The following is a 15,437-nucleotide window of genomic DNA, read 5'->3' as shown; positions in this document are numbered from 1 at the left end:
TTATAACCATTAGAAGAAAAGCACTGCCTGTTAAAATATAACACAATGCTTTAATATCACTTAGAATCAATTCGGGTGTTTGCAGGCACAGATTTATATCATTATAACACCTGTACATCTGTTAAAAGGAAAATATAAGCAATGTGAAAAAGATATCCCTGAAACTCTTTTCCAGTTCGGAGTCCGAATATAGTGAACCATTTCTTGGTTCAGAATCATTGCTGTGTTTTCTCTAAGTTTTATTGTTCTTTAGGCCATTTCAAGAGCATTGGAAATCAATGGAATTGGAATCAGAAAAAGATTAGAGAAAATATTTGAAACCAAAAGGTAGGTTTTTTTTAAGGAAAAAACACTAACATTGGTAAACTATTAGATCAATCATGAAGAGAGAGAAAATTCAGACTACCAAGAGCAGGAATGAATGAGGGGACATTACCACAGATACCACAGACACTGCAAGGATAATAAGGAAATATTATGAACAACTTTATGCCAATAAATTGAATAATTTAGACGAAATGGACAAATTCCTTGAAAGATAAAACTACCAGAGTGGCTTAAAGAAAAAAATAGATAATCTGAATTGGCCTATATCTGTTAAAGAAATAAAATCCATAGTAAAAACAAACAAACAAATCTTCCCATGGAGAAAACTCTAAAGCCACATGGTACCACTGATAGATTCTACCAAACACTTAGGAAGAAATAAGATTTATTCTTCACGGTCTTTTCCAGAAAACAGAAAGGAACGTTTCCCAGTTTGTTTTATGGGGCCAGCATTATCTGGGTACCAAAACCAGACAAAGGCATTACAAGAAAAAAACCCAAAACCTTGTGAACTTAGACACAGAACCTTAACAATATGGTAGCAAGTTGGATCCAACAATTTATCAAAAAATAATACAACATATACTGGAAGGGTTATCCAGAGATTGTAAAGTTGGCTCAACATTAAAAATTTAAACAATGTAATTTCCCGTATCAGCGGACTAAAAAAGAAAAAAATATAAATCTCAATATGTAAAGAAAAGATTTTGAAAGAATTCAACATACATTTATGATAAAAACTCTCAACACACTGGGAATAGAAGAATTCTCCCTTAACCTGATGGCAGGACATCCACAAAACCCTGCAGGCAACCTCATAGTTAGCAGCTTTTATTTAACACTGTACTAGAGATCTTAGTGTGATAAGACAAGAAAAATGTAAGCGGCATACAAATCGGACAGGGAAAAATGAAACAATCTCTATTTGCATATGACACAGTCATCTACACAGAAAATCCTGAAGAGACTATATAAAAGCTTCTAGAACTAATAAGGGAGTTTAGCAAGGTTGCAGAAATTAACTGAAAAATGGAAATTTGAAAGGACCATATACAATAGCACAAAAACATGAATTAGTGTTAATTTTAACAAAGCACATCCTAGATTTATATGCAACAAAATACTAAACATTGATGAGAGAAGGATCTAAATAAATGGAGTTATAGACTACATTCATGGGTTAAAAAACTGCATTGTTAAAACATAAAAATCTTTAAAAATTATCTAGCGATGTAATACAATTCTAATCAAAGTCCCATTGAGCTTTTTGTAGAAATCAATAAGCTAGTTCTTCAATGTATATAGAGCAGTCAAGAGCTAGAATAGCCAAAATAATTCTGGAAAAGCAATGCTATGTTGACTAAAGGGGAGAGAGTGGACATCCTTGTCTTGCTCCTGATCTCAGGGAAAAAGCTCACACTGTTTCCCCGTCGAGTGTAATATAGGGCTCGTCCTACATGATCTTTATGAGGCTGAAATACAGTCCCGGTATACCCAGTTTGCTGAGAGTTTTTATCACGAGTGGATGTTGAATTCTGTCAAATGCTTCTTCTGAATCAACTGAGGTGATAGTGTGGTTTTCATCCTTCATTTTGTAAATTGTGGTGTATCATGTTCCTTGATTTGCAGACCATCCTTGCATCCCTGGACTAAATCCCGTTTGATGATGGTGAATGATCCTTCTAATGTACTGTTCAGTTTGATTTGCTGCTGTCTTGTTGACGATTTTTGCATCTGTTCACCAGGGGTGTTGGCCTATAATTTTCTTGTGGTGTCCTTGTCTGGCTTTGGTATCAGGGCAATGCTCCAGCCAGGACCACGCACTGTATGTGGTTGTCGCGGCTCTGGGCTCCCTTCCACTGCATCGACTGCCCAGCCTTTCTTTGTCTCTCTGGACATTTACTGGAAGTACACACCAGGTATTTTGTAGAATTTGCCTTAATTTTAACTGTCTGTTTCCATTAGCTTATGTGTTTCTGGCAGTAAACAACAGAAATTGTGTCCTTCTCAGTGCGCGTTAGTAGGCGTGTGAGGTCACTTTGTCTCCATAGCGACGTCCGTTTTGATGACTTAGTGAAGGTGCATTTTTTACATGCACGCTTGATATAATAATGTTCAGACTGTACACAAAAGGTTATGTCCACGGATCCTCCCTTAGAATCATAAGCATTTCCCCCTCATCAAAATCTATTCATATTGTTGGTCATTATTGGGAAACAACAAAGTCTAAAGTGTCTGAATGCGGGGGGCAGGGAGATGGGACCACATGGCCTTCTAAATGCACAACCTGAGTTGCCTTGATGAGTTCTGGGTGAGGAGTTCTCAGAGCCCATCAAGGCCATGGGGCATCCCAGAAGGGCCCTCCAGAATCTCAGAGCCCAGCACAGTAGGTAGTCAAATAATACTCGTCAAAATCTTAAATTTTCAGGAGTCGAGGGAAATGGCTGAAGGTAGAACATCGGGAAAAGCAAATGGTTAATAGTGGTGGCCCAGAGGATGTGATTAGTGAGACAAACTGTGTGGAAAAGGTGATATTAAAGCACTTCTCCTTCCTTTCTGCCCCCAGGGCCTTTTCTATGAAAATTAGCACGGTTGTGTGTGCTGAGCACGTTGAAAGTCATTTATTTTAGAAAACACCGCTTTCTTTGAGGATAACGTGGTGGCATAGTGGCCTTTATCTTCAAGTTTTTATTTACTGCTTATGAAGACTTGGAGAATTTCGAGATCGGCAATTTATAACTCCTTTTGAAGTACAGACTAAGTGCTGGAGAGCAAATTCTAGTGGCCAGTCTATAAGTTGTTATAATTTATTTAAGCGCACCAAACTATCAGGTAAGAGAGACGTGTAGGCGAGCAGTGGGTCTGACCCTGCTTCCTTCAGAGGATGTGGTTTATGGCTGGTGTTCTTTTAAGGCAGTGAACCCTGCTCCCTGGGCTGCCCGCTGGTACCCGGAGGGGTGGGCGGGTGTCCTGGTTCTGGGACACCTCCCCAGGACCCAGGGTCCCTGCGGTGCACGCGCTCTGGTGGAGCTTCTGGCTCTGCCTGTCCCACTGGTAGGGGCACTTGCCCCAGGGGGGCTGCCCTGCTCCCCGTGGCCCTGTGCGGCTCCCTCCTGGCACTCTCCTCTGCTTCAGCAAAGTCTCTTCTCCTTCTCAGGCCCCGGGTCTGGCGGTATCAGCCTCGCACAGGTGACCGCCAGATCCCCTGTCCCACCCGCACTCTGTCCAGAGCCCTGGGACCTGCAGGACAGGGAGGTGACAGCAAAGGGGGGACTGTCCCTACAGCTTGTTCCCGTCAGCGATTTTAACACTGAGCCTACCTTCCAGGGACGCCCTTCTCTTGTGTGAACGGAGCATCCGTGGAGGGTTCCTATTGGTGCCGATGGCATGGGAGCCCAGCATGGCGGGCCAGGGACCTGAACAGGAGATGAAAAATAGACTCCAGACCAGGGCTTCCCTGGCCTCGGCATCACTGACATCTGGGGCCAGGTCATGCCTTGTTGTGGGGGCTCTTTTGGGCATTTTAGGACATCCCGCAGCACCCCTGACCTCCACCCACTAGATGTGCCCCAACACTTGGACGACTGAGAGCCTTCAGACTTTTCCCAGTGTCCCGGGTTAAAACTGCCACACTCCGCTAACCTTCATGCCCCCAGCCTCAATTCTGTTTTATTATGAACATGGCACATGCCCATCCACTAGAGAACATTTCGAAAACAAAAGTACCAGAAAAACGGAAGGGTGAGTTTTCTTCCACAACTTTGCGAGCACACTGTGTGCGGTTTCGTGTCCCCCATACCCTCAGAGGTAGAGTAAGTGATGAGGCTCACGTAGTAATTTAATTTTATGCCGGGTGCACATGTGATCTCCAGACGGCATGCCCCGTCCAGTGATGGGGATGAACTTGGCCCTTCACATCCGGGGGAATCGAGTGCAGCACAGACCTTGCTTAGGAGTGGGTAGGCTGGGGCCAGCGTCCTGGTCTCCCCCCGGCTCGCCGAGTCTAGGACACAGGCAAGGAAAACGGTATCGGTTCTCGGGGAATCAAGAGTCATCTTACGCCCGCTCATCAGTGGGCACCATTTTGTCCGTTTGGCGACATTCTTGTTTCATCTGAGTGCGACTGTCCTCCCTCCGTATTCGACGTTAGCGCGTGGAGTGGGGTAGGACCTGACCCTCTGAGACATACGTGCCTAAATATATGTTATTTATTATTCCTTAGCTGTGGTTTGTTTACATGTGAGGCAGCGCTTTCCGACATGTGGCCAGACGCCCACAGAGCCTTTTAATAGCAGCGGAGCACAGGATGTGCTGAAGGACGTCCCACGGAAGCTGTTATCACGTCTGTAAGGGCCTCAGCTCAATTATTTATAGTCTGAGCCAGGGATTCTATCATTATGGGCCTAAAAGTGCGTCGGAAAATGATGATGCGTTTGACAGGAAATACTGAAGATTTAATTACGCTCAGAATGGAAGAAGACGTTAAAATTCGTATGAATCTCAGTGGGCTGCGTGGGCCCGGTGGTCGGGCTGTGGTTGGGAGCCCCTGCGGAGGCCCCGACCCCATGAGCGCAGCACATGGTCCACGGTGGTTGGTTTCTGGCTTCTCCTTAGTTGCTGCTTTAAAAAATTTTTCCACTTTGGGGCGCCTGGGTGGCTCAGTCGGTTGAGCGTCCGACTTCGGCTCAGGTCATGATCTCACGGTCCGTGGGTTCCAGCCCCCCGTCGGGCTCTGTGCTGAAGCAGGCCTGGAGCCTGCTTCGGGTTCTGTGTCTCCCTCTCTCTCTGCCCCTCCCCTGCTCGTGTTCTGTCTCTCTCTTTCTCTAGCTCTCAACAATAAACATTATTTTTTTTTTAATTTTACCACTTGAATCATTTTTAAGTGTGCAGTTTAGTGGCATTAGGTGTGGTCTCAGTGTTGTGCCGCCGTCCCCACCACCCGTCTCCTCCACACTGAAACCCTGTCCCCATAAAAACCAACCCCCCAGGCCTCCTCCCCAGCCCCCGGCGCCCTCCACCCACGTTCCGTGCCTGTGAATTTGAGGACTCCGGGCACCGCGTGGAAGTGGAATGACTCTTGAACGACATCGGTTTGAGCCGCACGGGTTTGCTTAGACGTGGATTTTTTTCGATGAATCCAGTCCAGCGCTTAAATGTACTCTCTCTGCCTTATGATCTTAACATTTTCTTTCCTCTGGCTTACTTTGTAGAGAGAATACAGGCGGGATATCACATACGTGTTAATCCACCGTTGACGGGATCAGTAAGCCTTCCGGTCAACACTGGGCTGTTACTGGTTACGATTTTGGGGAGTCAGAGGTTACACATGGATTTTCAACTGTGGGGGGTCAGCACCCCTAACCCCTGGGTTGTGCAAGGGCCAAGCGTATTTGTCTTTTTGTGACTAGCTTATTTCCTTTAGCACAATGTCCTCAAGGTTCATCCATGTTGGAGCAGGTGTCAGACTTCCCTTTCCAAGGCTGAGTGGTATTTCCCTGGATGGATGGGCCACATTTGCTCTACCCATCCGCCTGGTCAGTGGGCACTGGGCCCACTGTTGGATGTCCACGCTGGGATATTGATGCCCTCACAGTGGACCACTTAGCGGACACGCGATAAGCCCTGGTTGTGGCTCTGTTGCCCCTTTTACATCGTTCATTTTAACCAGGTTTACGGTCAGACGATGCTGCTGTTGCTGGACTTTGAGGGTTTCACGTGCCGGAAACATGTCCTTCTTACCTACGTGCCGGCTTTGAGTCCTTTGTAATGAATTCCCTGTTGACATCCCTTGTCCACTTTTCTGCTGGGCTCCCCTCCGTTTTCTTAGTAATTCGTGGCAGTGTTTTGCACGCTGGGCGTGTGCTGGAAATATTTTGCATTACAGTGAAACTTTTAAATTAGAGTGTGTTTATCAAGGCTCGTGTTCCTGTCTTGAATGTCTCCCTCGTGGGGAGATTACGCTGATGATCTTCTAATATTTGTATTTACTTTTCACATTTGGATTTTCATGCCACCTGTGACAAGATAGCCACTGTGCCCAGCCCGGATTCCCCCGTGGACTTGAGATGCCTCCGTCTCGTCCCCTCAATTCCCTTGGACACTTGGCTGTGCTCCTGGACACCGATACGTGTGCGGTTCTGATCCATAGACACATCCGCCCTGGTGGGACCCGCCACCCTTTGCTGTGCTTTCTTGTCGCCTAAAAAGAATTCTTCATCATTTTCGAACTTTTTTCTGTGTTCTGACGTCGTAGCGTTCAGCACAGAACGATCTCATCAGGATTGCAGTTATGATCGAAGTGATCATAACTGTTTTGGGGAGAATTATACTTAATGATACCACGACTTTATGTCCAGGACGTGGCACGAGTTTCTGCCTGTGCGGGTCCTGCTTCTGTCCTCCAGAGACGCTTTCTGCTGTCTTCACGCGAGCACGCCTCGTTTGTCGCTGCGGCCGCGGTTTTGGCGTCCACACGCATGGGATCCCCCTTCACCCCTCGTCTCTCTGTTGACGCGCTGCTCCTGAGAGATTCTTCCGTGTCTGTCTGTGTCACAAAGCCTCATATCTGCCCCAGACATCTTCCCCTCGCGTCTCTTCAACAACATAACCCCTGCCGGATTTAAGGCACCAGCCGTGTGGCTTCTGGCCTGTTTTCCTGGCTCCCCGTCCTGGGTCATGCTCTGGGTCACCCTCTGTCTGCTGTGCCCCCGGAATACCAGGGCGTCAGCTTGTGCTTAGGAACAAATGGCATCCCCCTCTGGCCCTGCACCTGAGCGGAGATCCTGTCTTTCTCCAGGCCTTCGCCATGTCACAAGGGCTGGACGTGGACCTCCCTCCTCCTCCTCACTCCATGTGACTGGTGTCGCCCTCTCTCATCAGCTCTGGGCCCACGCAGCGGGACTGGCTCTTCTCCTTGTCCGTCCCACCGCCCGTGGGTCTGGGTTGCTGTGCACACACTCCGGCCCGAGGGAGGGAAGGGCCGCCCCAGTGCTGGCTCCGTGGCCGTGGCCGTGGGTGGAGAGCAAAATGGACAGTGATGTATCTGTGCTCACCTGTGCCTTGTCCTCTGCATGCGATGCGCGTCCTAGTCCCTCCTGGCCTGGCTCAACCAGCCTGGGTGCCGGCCCTTGGTGTAGGTTCATGACGGTGTCCTTGGGGAGCTTTCCAGGACAAGGCCGGCATGCTGCGTTCTCATGAGAGACAAAGACACAGGGCACAGGGGCCGTGCCCAGTGCTGCGCTGGCCTGGTGGGGGGCACCCCTCGTTCCTGTGAGACCTGGGGTGCATGCCTGCTCACTCTTGTGGGGCTGACGGCAGTGTGGCCCCGGGTCACTGTGTGCATTACATGAGTCTTAGAGGAGACCACGCGTGGCAAAGCTTGGCTTTGGAGCCCAGAGGATCTAACTCGGAGTTTGACTCCTCTAATACGGTGTGATTCTGGGAAGAGTTAGACACCTTCTCTGAACTTAATTCCTTTTGTCCTCGTTATTTTTTTTCCAAACGGGAAGAATGGCCTTGACATCTGAGGGGGAGTGGCTCAGAGAGACGAGGGGCGTGAAGACAGAGGTCAGCTGTCCCCCTTGCTGGGCGTGCTGGCTCTCCATGACACGTGTGTACGTGTGCATGTGTGCATGTGCGAGCCACCCTCCTACACGGCGGAGTCCGTCTTTGTGAGTCCGGATGCCGCCCTCCCGGCCGCATCGCCCCCCAGGTCCCCTCAGGTTCCGCCCCTTAAATCAAGACACCGTACGCCCAGCGAGTGCCAGACATGCTCCCTGAAGGTTGACCCAGGTTGACCTCGTTCTCTCGTGCCCGTTCTCCCCACCAGAGTCAATCAGAGGGACTTCGTCTCCACATGTACACGGGAGCAGAAGGATGTGGACGGAAAGTCGATGCCCCGTCCAAGCAGAGCAGATGCCCCCGGTCTGCAGTGAACATACTGTGCCATCAGGAAAGGGAAACGCGTCTCATCCCAGTAAATTCTCCAGAGCGTGTGCCTCCCGCACGAGGGGAGCGAGTCACAAGGTGCTGGATGAGGAAGAGTCAGACCAGCCTTCCTCTCCTGCCTTGCAGAGGGGCTCTCCCCAGAGGCCCTTCCCTCGGCCTCGGGCAGGCACCTCCAGGAGCCAGGGCCGCCTGACGAATCCTGCCGTTCTCCGTGCCCCCCACCCCCCACCGCTCTTGTCCCCACCTTGCACCTCGGGCTGGCTTTGCCCGACCGTCGTCCTTTTGGCCGATGGCGCTGTAACTCTTTGCCTGATATTAAACACATTTTTGGAAAAAGAACAATGGTGTCCGTGGAGTGCTTATTTCTAGGGGTTTCTTCTTTGGCTTCTTGTATTTCACGTCTCCCGTCTTCCAGAGTTAGCTTGCGTGATAATCTGGAGTTGTCCTTGTCGGTAATCTGGCGGCCAGGAGCATCCCCGAAAGGGGCAGGAGCGTGGGGTGCGGCCTGGCTCTCCCAGCCTCTGACTCCTGGGCTCCTGGGTGTCTCGACTCCCAGGTGTCCTGAGCGGGGAGGTGGCTGGGACGGCCCCCCAGGGTCAGGAGGGAAGCTGGCTGGGACGGCCCCCTAAGTTGCTGGGAGGCACGAGTGAGTTTGCTGTGGGCAGCATATCGGTTCTGCTTCGCCTCAGGGGATCTGCACGTATTTCCTCCAGATGCGAGGGGCCGGTGCTGGGAGATAGTGGTCTGTTCCCTCAGGACTCAGGGAGACACGAATTCCTTCCTTTGGGGACAGAGCCTCTGCACTGGCTGACAACTCCTTCACTTTGTGTGCCGAAGTCTCCTTGACTGGAAAACGGGAGCATTCGTTTCATTTGTGCTTGCATTGTTGACTTCCTGAGGATTTGTGCCCCTCAGGCAAGAATGTCTGGGGCCACCGGATGCGTGCACACGTGTCCGTGTGCATGCAGGGGTGTGCACGTGCACAGCGGGCCCCTGGTGGCTGAGGACCCGCGACCCCCCGGCCGCCCTCCACGCGGTCTCGGCAGATAAGACTAAGGATAATACCGTTAATACACGTCCGAGAGTGGGCTTTCCAGTAGCTGGTGCTTACACACGGATCTATTTATTTTCCTATCATTTTCTAGGGACCATATGTTTCTAGGGACCATATGTCTGTAAATGAATCTGATTATGGTCAATGTGAGTGTGTGTCATGTCTCGAGCCAGAATTAGCCGCCGGGAGTCTACAGTTCTCTGCTCTCTCTGTCTCTGACGCCGTTTCTATGTATATACGTGTATATATGTGCACGTATGTAATTACACATTTACGGTTCACCCTTGAACAGCGCGTGGGATTAGGGCCACTGACCCGCACGGACTCAAAAGTCCATGTGTAACTTGGACTTCTCAAAAACTTCCCTGCTCGTGGGTGTTGACCTGAGGCCTCCCTGAAAACAGAAACAGTTAACTAACGTGCATTTTATGTCATGCGTATCATGTGCTATGTTCTTACGACAAAGTAAGCTAGAGGGGCGCCTGGGTGGCTCAGTCGGTTAAGCGTCCTACTTCGGCTCAGGTCATGATCTCACGGTCCGTGAGTTCGAGCCCCGCGTCGGGCTCTGTGCTGACAGCTCAGAGCCGGGAGCCTGTTTCAGATTCTGTGTCTCCCTCTCTCTCTGACCCTCCCCCGTTCATGCTGTCTCTCCCTGTCTCAAAAATAAACGTTAAAAAAAAAATTAAAAAAAAAAGTAAGCTAGAGATAAGAAAACGGCATTAAGATGATCAGAAGGAAGAGGAAATACATTTACAGGACTGTACGGTATTTGTAAAAGAAAATCCACATCCAGGCGGATGCCTGCAACTCACACCTGTGTTGTTCGGGGGTGCGCTGAATAATCAATTTGAAGATCATTTCCTACGCCTCCATCGGTTCAAGCTCCTCTCTCGGCTGTGAAGGAAGATGCGTCTTCGTGGCTTTGATTAGAATATTGCGGATGGGAACGTGGCTCATTATCCTGCATTTGCCCCGAGCCACACCCCGTGAATGTTAAGACGCTCTGTGGGTTCACGGATGGTGCCACTGGGTCCTCAGAGACCACGAGACAGTGCCTCACACAGAGCTGGGCGGCGGGGGCAGCATTCACGTTGTGCCCTAGCCACCCCCTGTGAACCTCCGTGCGTGCCGGGATCCACAAGGTCTTACTGGCAAAGCAGCGTGTGTCTATTCCTTGCCGGGGCGGACGGTGCAGGGATTTGAGGGGCATTTCTATAGCTCACGCCCTGGGGGGAGGGTGGAGCCTTGCGCCCCTCTTTTGGAAAGTCAATGTGCCTCTTTGGGACTGGGTTCTGCGTACCTTCTGTGGGCTTGTGAAGCTGGTCGGAGTGGAGCATGAGCGGTCGCCTGCCCGCCGGCCCCCAGCCCGTCTCCACCGCAGTGTGCCGCAGGGTGGCCGGGGCCCCTGGCCAGCCTGCTGCCACACGGTGCCTCACATTTTCTCTTAATGGAAGTCAGAAGGGGCTGTTTGGTGCAGTGATCGAGAACCTCTCAGTGTCAGATACAGGAAGACAGCATTGGCCCTGAGGAGGAGTCCGTGTGACGGGATCTTCCCGCACGTACATACTGAACCTCCCAATCCTGAACTTGTGCCACGTTGCCGGTGGGCGCTGAAATGTCACCACACATAGTCACTTGCAAGGTGAATTGTCACCTGAGTTCTGGATTCATAATTTCCAGCTTGGATCTGCAAGAACCGAAGAGTGATTTGCGGAGAGAGGGGACAGCCCTCTGCACCCCCTCCCCGCGGCACCCTGCCTGTCCTGGTGGCCCTCATCGGCAACAGACAAGGGAAGATGAACCCTAAGCGTGTCCCCTCCGTCCCCGCTCATGGGAAAGAGGGCTTCCGTTCCGAGCAAGCCCAGAGTCTGGAGCTTGGGGACAGTGACAGATGGAGGGTCTTGCTTTTTTCTCTGAAGACTTTTGATGGCATTTCAGGAATGTTCCCCAACACACGGCTAATCGTGGGAAGATCATACTCTTGTTTTCATTCCCTAAAGCTTGATGGGAACTCACTGGGCGCCTGTTCTTTGCTGATATCTGGTGGTCAGTCAGGTGCGGCCGCCAGAACCTACCCGGAAGAAGCTAGGAAAATGCAGAGACAGGAGGGACAGCGCTCAGCGGGGCCGCACGGGAGGCCAGGATGGGCAGGAGGAGAGGACGGGAGGAGAGGAGAGCCCAGCCAGAGTCTTCATGGAGCTTCCGTGGGAAAGGCGGGACAGGGCGGGGTGACCGGCACGGGGTCGGCCAGTTTGGACAATCTCAGTGGGCTCTGAGCTGCGGGGTGTCCCCAGTTGCCTGGCCCTGGACCCTGGGACAATTTAGGCAGAGGGATGGTGCCTCCTGGGTGCACGGCCAGCCACGGGAGGCCTGGCTCCGGGAGGGTGTGTTTGCCCATCACAGGCGAGCTCTGGGCTGGGCCCTTTGCTAAGAATTGGCCGGTCCCAGGCGGTGGGGGCGGGGGGACATCTCTCCCCAGCCAGGAAGGGTTTTTTAAGGGGTCAAAATGTCATAATGTATGGAAAGTAATCGCAGAGGCCACGTCTGCGTGGCACACGACTGCTGAACAGGGTCGCACGTGAGATTCTCCTGTTGTGTGTACCTGGTTTGAGCTGCTGGCTGAGACCTGCACCCTCCCACCTGCGGAGCTCACGGTAGGGGGGGGGGTGGCGCTTGTGTGGGGGTGGCCCTCAGGCTCCTGGGCTCCAGCACGGGACAGGACAGGCGCCCCCAGGTGATGGCTTAGGACTGTGATGGAGACCTGCTCCGAGCCTCAGGGGACCCCGCAGCAACCCCCCCACCCCCCGCACCCAGCGCCGGCCACCACGGCTGTGTCTCTACAGATTACTTGCGTTTCCCGGCATTTCACGTATAACTGGGAGCACACAGCACCTACCCTTCCATCTGACCTCTCTTGTGGCACGATCACACTAGGATTCGTGCGAGTCATTGGGTGCATCCGCGGAGCACAGGTTAACGCGGTTTCTGTATCCCCCGAGGCACGTTCTTGGACACGACGGCCCTGGTTTCTGGCCCCCACGGCAGCCGTGGGGCACACCCCTCAAGCTCCTGGTGGCTTCTAATGGCACCTAGGACGTCCAGGGTCTCGTGATTCTGTGAGGACCACGGAGCCTAAGTCCCGTTGTGCGTGGCCTTGCTGGGGAGCAGGTGCAAGGGCCCCGGAGTCCACAGGCTAGCGGTCGTCTGTGCCCCTCCCACGCGGCCGGGCTTTGTAGCCGGGGATTTGTGGTCCAGTGTCCCGCTCCCTGGGCTCCGAGGAGCAGGCGCTTGCTAATTGTGTGGCCCAGGGCATCTGGCTGAACTCTCCTGCCTCCATTTCCCCAACTATGATGCCAGTACGAACGGTCCTGCCTTCCAGGTGTGTGTGCATGATAGGCTGTACCTTGAGAGCTCATGGAAGAGACCCTGCAGCGGCCCTTCTGTTTTCGAAGGTGCATCCGGAGGGCCAGAGGCCTTGGGGTCCTGTGCGCCTGTCTCTCCCGGACTCCTGCCTTGCCAGCAGGGAGCAGTTGTCAATGGAGTCGGGTTCTGTACCTGTGACTCTTGATCTCAGAAAACGCATCTCTGCAGAAAGATCAGGGGCTCTTAAATCTGGTAGCAGGGGCCGAAGTGCAGGGTTTCTGCGGGCCTGTGGACTCCTCGCTTGTGGGGCAGCCACACCCTGTGGCGCCCTGAAGGCAGTGACGCCCTCTGGCCCCACCCCGACCGCGTGCGGACTCGTCCGCCTTACGAAACTGTGTCTGTCTAGGTGAGCAGTTCCAGGGCATGCGTCGGTCCTGCCTTTGGCTCATCAGCATCTCGAAGCCGTGGGCTGGAAGCAGGCTTTTTCTAACCCAACAGTGGGAATTTTAAAGGGAAGAGGAAATCAGGGAACGTGTTTGTGAGGCAAAAGCAAGCCCCCCCCCAATCTGTCAAGGATGTCTGTGACACTCCTCGTGACCTCAAGCCAACTTTAAACTTCATTCTTTTAAAAATTTTTTTTAATGTTTATTTTATTTTTTAATTTTTGAAAGAGAGAGAGAAAGAGGCAGGTGCAAACAGGGGAGGGGCAGAGAGAGAGAGAGACACAGAATCCAAAGCAGGCTCCAGGCTCTGAGCTGTCAGCACAGAGCCTGACGCGGGGCTCGAACCCACGAACTGTGAGATCGTGACCTGAGCCGAAGTCAGACGCTTAACCGACTGAGCCACCCAGGCATCCCTAAGCTTCATTCTTCTAACCAAAAGGAATATCAGCCTCAGTGTTGCCACAGGTGGGCATTACTCTTGCGTCCATACGTTCCCCTCATTCCCGCGGGCTCATCTTCGTGAGATGCTCGCCCACGGGGCTCGCTCCTTAAGGAGCCTCATTCCTGGTTTCCTCTTGGGTTTGATGAGAACTTACAGGGTCTGTTGCTTCTGCACGTTTGGTCATCATCAGCCGGCAGGTATTGGCGCCTACTGTGTACGTGTGTGGGAGGCAAAGCACACACTTGAGACCGTCGGGGTTATGAGGTCTCGGGTGACTGCGCAGGTTGTGAGGCATCGGCGAGGTTGGGTTGGCTGCGCCCTGGTTTCTCGAGTGCCGCACAGATCTCCGGGTTCACGGCTCTGCTTACGCTTGCGACCTACGGGCGACACGCTTAACTTTGGAAGATTTAGGCAGTTTCAACCCATCGCGGGGAAATTACTTTCGAGAAGTTAAGGTTGAAGTGTCTCCGGTGTCTGAGATTCATGTGTAACTCTGCGTGTGCCGGATGGAGGCTCTGGGTGGCCGGCGGTGCCCGTGGACGGCATGAGGGGACGCCGCTTCCTCCCGACTCCGTCCTCGCTGCGTGGCCGGCTGTGTGGCTCTGCATCGCCCACCCGTGTCTCATGGCTGCGGGATGGAGATGGTCATCTGGGAGGCAGAGAGGCCGCCGTCCCCTGACAGGACCACCTGGGCGTCACTCGCCACAGCTAGGCAGGCCTCCGGGTGTCTTCCCCAAGGGTCTGCTCTGTCGCTTCTGCCATTGACATCTCGCTGGCCTCCCTGCCCGCCATTTCTCAGCCACTGCCTTGTCCCACACACAGCGGCTAATGTCCATTCAACTCTGTGTCTGTCTCGTCAGCCTGCTTGAAGGGCCTCTGTGGTTTGTCAGTCCTCAGCCACCTCCGGGTCAGAACCCCCCGCCCTGCACGGCTCTGCAGATCTGACGGTCTGTTGCCTCCCGGCACACCCCTCTGTGTGGCCGCACCTCACGCATCCACCGTGCGTCGCGCTCCTCTCTGGGCCTGGATCCAGCGTGCGTTTTCTCATGGTATCTTGCTCTCCCCTCACTTGGCCTCCAGCCCGCTTTGCATGGAGGCTTCCTTGCTGGCAGGTGCCCTCGCCTTCTCCTTTCTCTGAACGACGGGTCTGTGCTCGAGTAGTAAACAGTGCACAGCGCACAACAGCTGTCGTCTCCTTCCAGACTCTCCCACGTACCCCTGCTCTCCTCCACACGTTTCTTGAGAACACACACTGTCTTGCCTGGTCCTCGGTGGTCGGGAGGGGATGGGTTTGGTGTGGGGTGGTCCTCCAGGATCATAGACGGCTCCTTAGTGTGGGATGGGGGGAGCCCTGTGGACCGTGGTCCCGAGGAGTTGCCCCAGGGAAGACAAGGGGGGACAGGAAGTTCTTGGGGGGGGGTGGCAGTCGAGGCTTGGTTTGAAGCGTGACATCTGAGAAGGCTTGAAACAACACGGTGGAGTCGTCACTTGGGTGTGGGAATGGTCTCCACAGTCCAGGCACTGGAGGAGACGTGGGGGCTGGACGTAAAGATGAGCGAGGTATTTGGAGCAGAGACGGTAGGACCCCTTACGGCGAGTGCAGGCCGGGGAACCGCAGAGGCCCCAGGGCTCAGCTCTAGCAGTCCTGACAGGCTGAGGCGTGGGGTCACCCGACAGGGCCTGGGAAGACAAGATGGCGGTGGAAATGTGTTTTGCTGCTGTTTGCCCAGCACCCAGCACAGAGGAACCGCAGGACAAGGGGCCTGATAAGGAGGCAGTTTCTGTCTGGCAGGCATAGAGCCCTGTGATCCCACCCCTGTCCCCCACCAGAGAGAGGCGAGGTGGTTCCTTCTCGCTTCAG

The 15,437-nt window shown here is 52.9% G+C and overlaps 1 protein-coding gene across 1 annotated transcript in view; it reads left to right on the top strand.

The window, feature by feature from the left end:
* SHC3 (SHC adaptor protein 3) overlaps positions 1-15,437 on the top strand; it is a 98,919-nt gene that overhangs the window by 36,538 nt on the left and 46,944 nt on the right. The window lies entirely within an intron of this gene.

This window comes from Panthera tigris, chromosome D4 (genome assembly GCF_018350195.1).
Source record: "Panthera tigris isolate Pti1 chromosome D4, P.tigris_Pti1_mat1.1, whole genome shotgun sequence".
Lineage (NCBI taxonomy): Eukaryota > Metazoa > Chordata > Mammalia > Carnivora > Felidae > Panthera > Panthera tigris.
The sequence above is the reverse complement of the archived record's forward strand: the minus strand, read 5'-3'. Positions and strand labels throughout refer to the sequence as shown.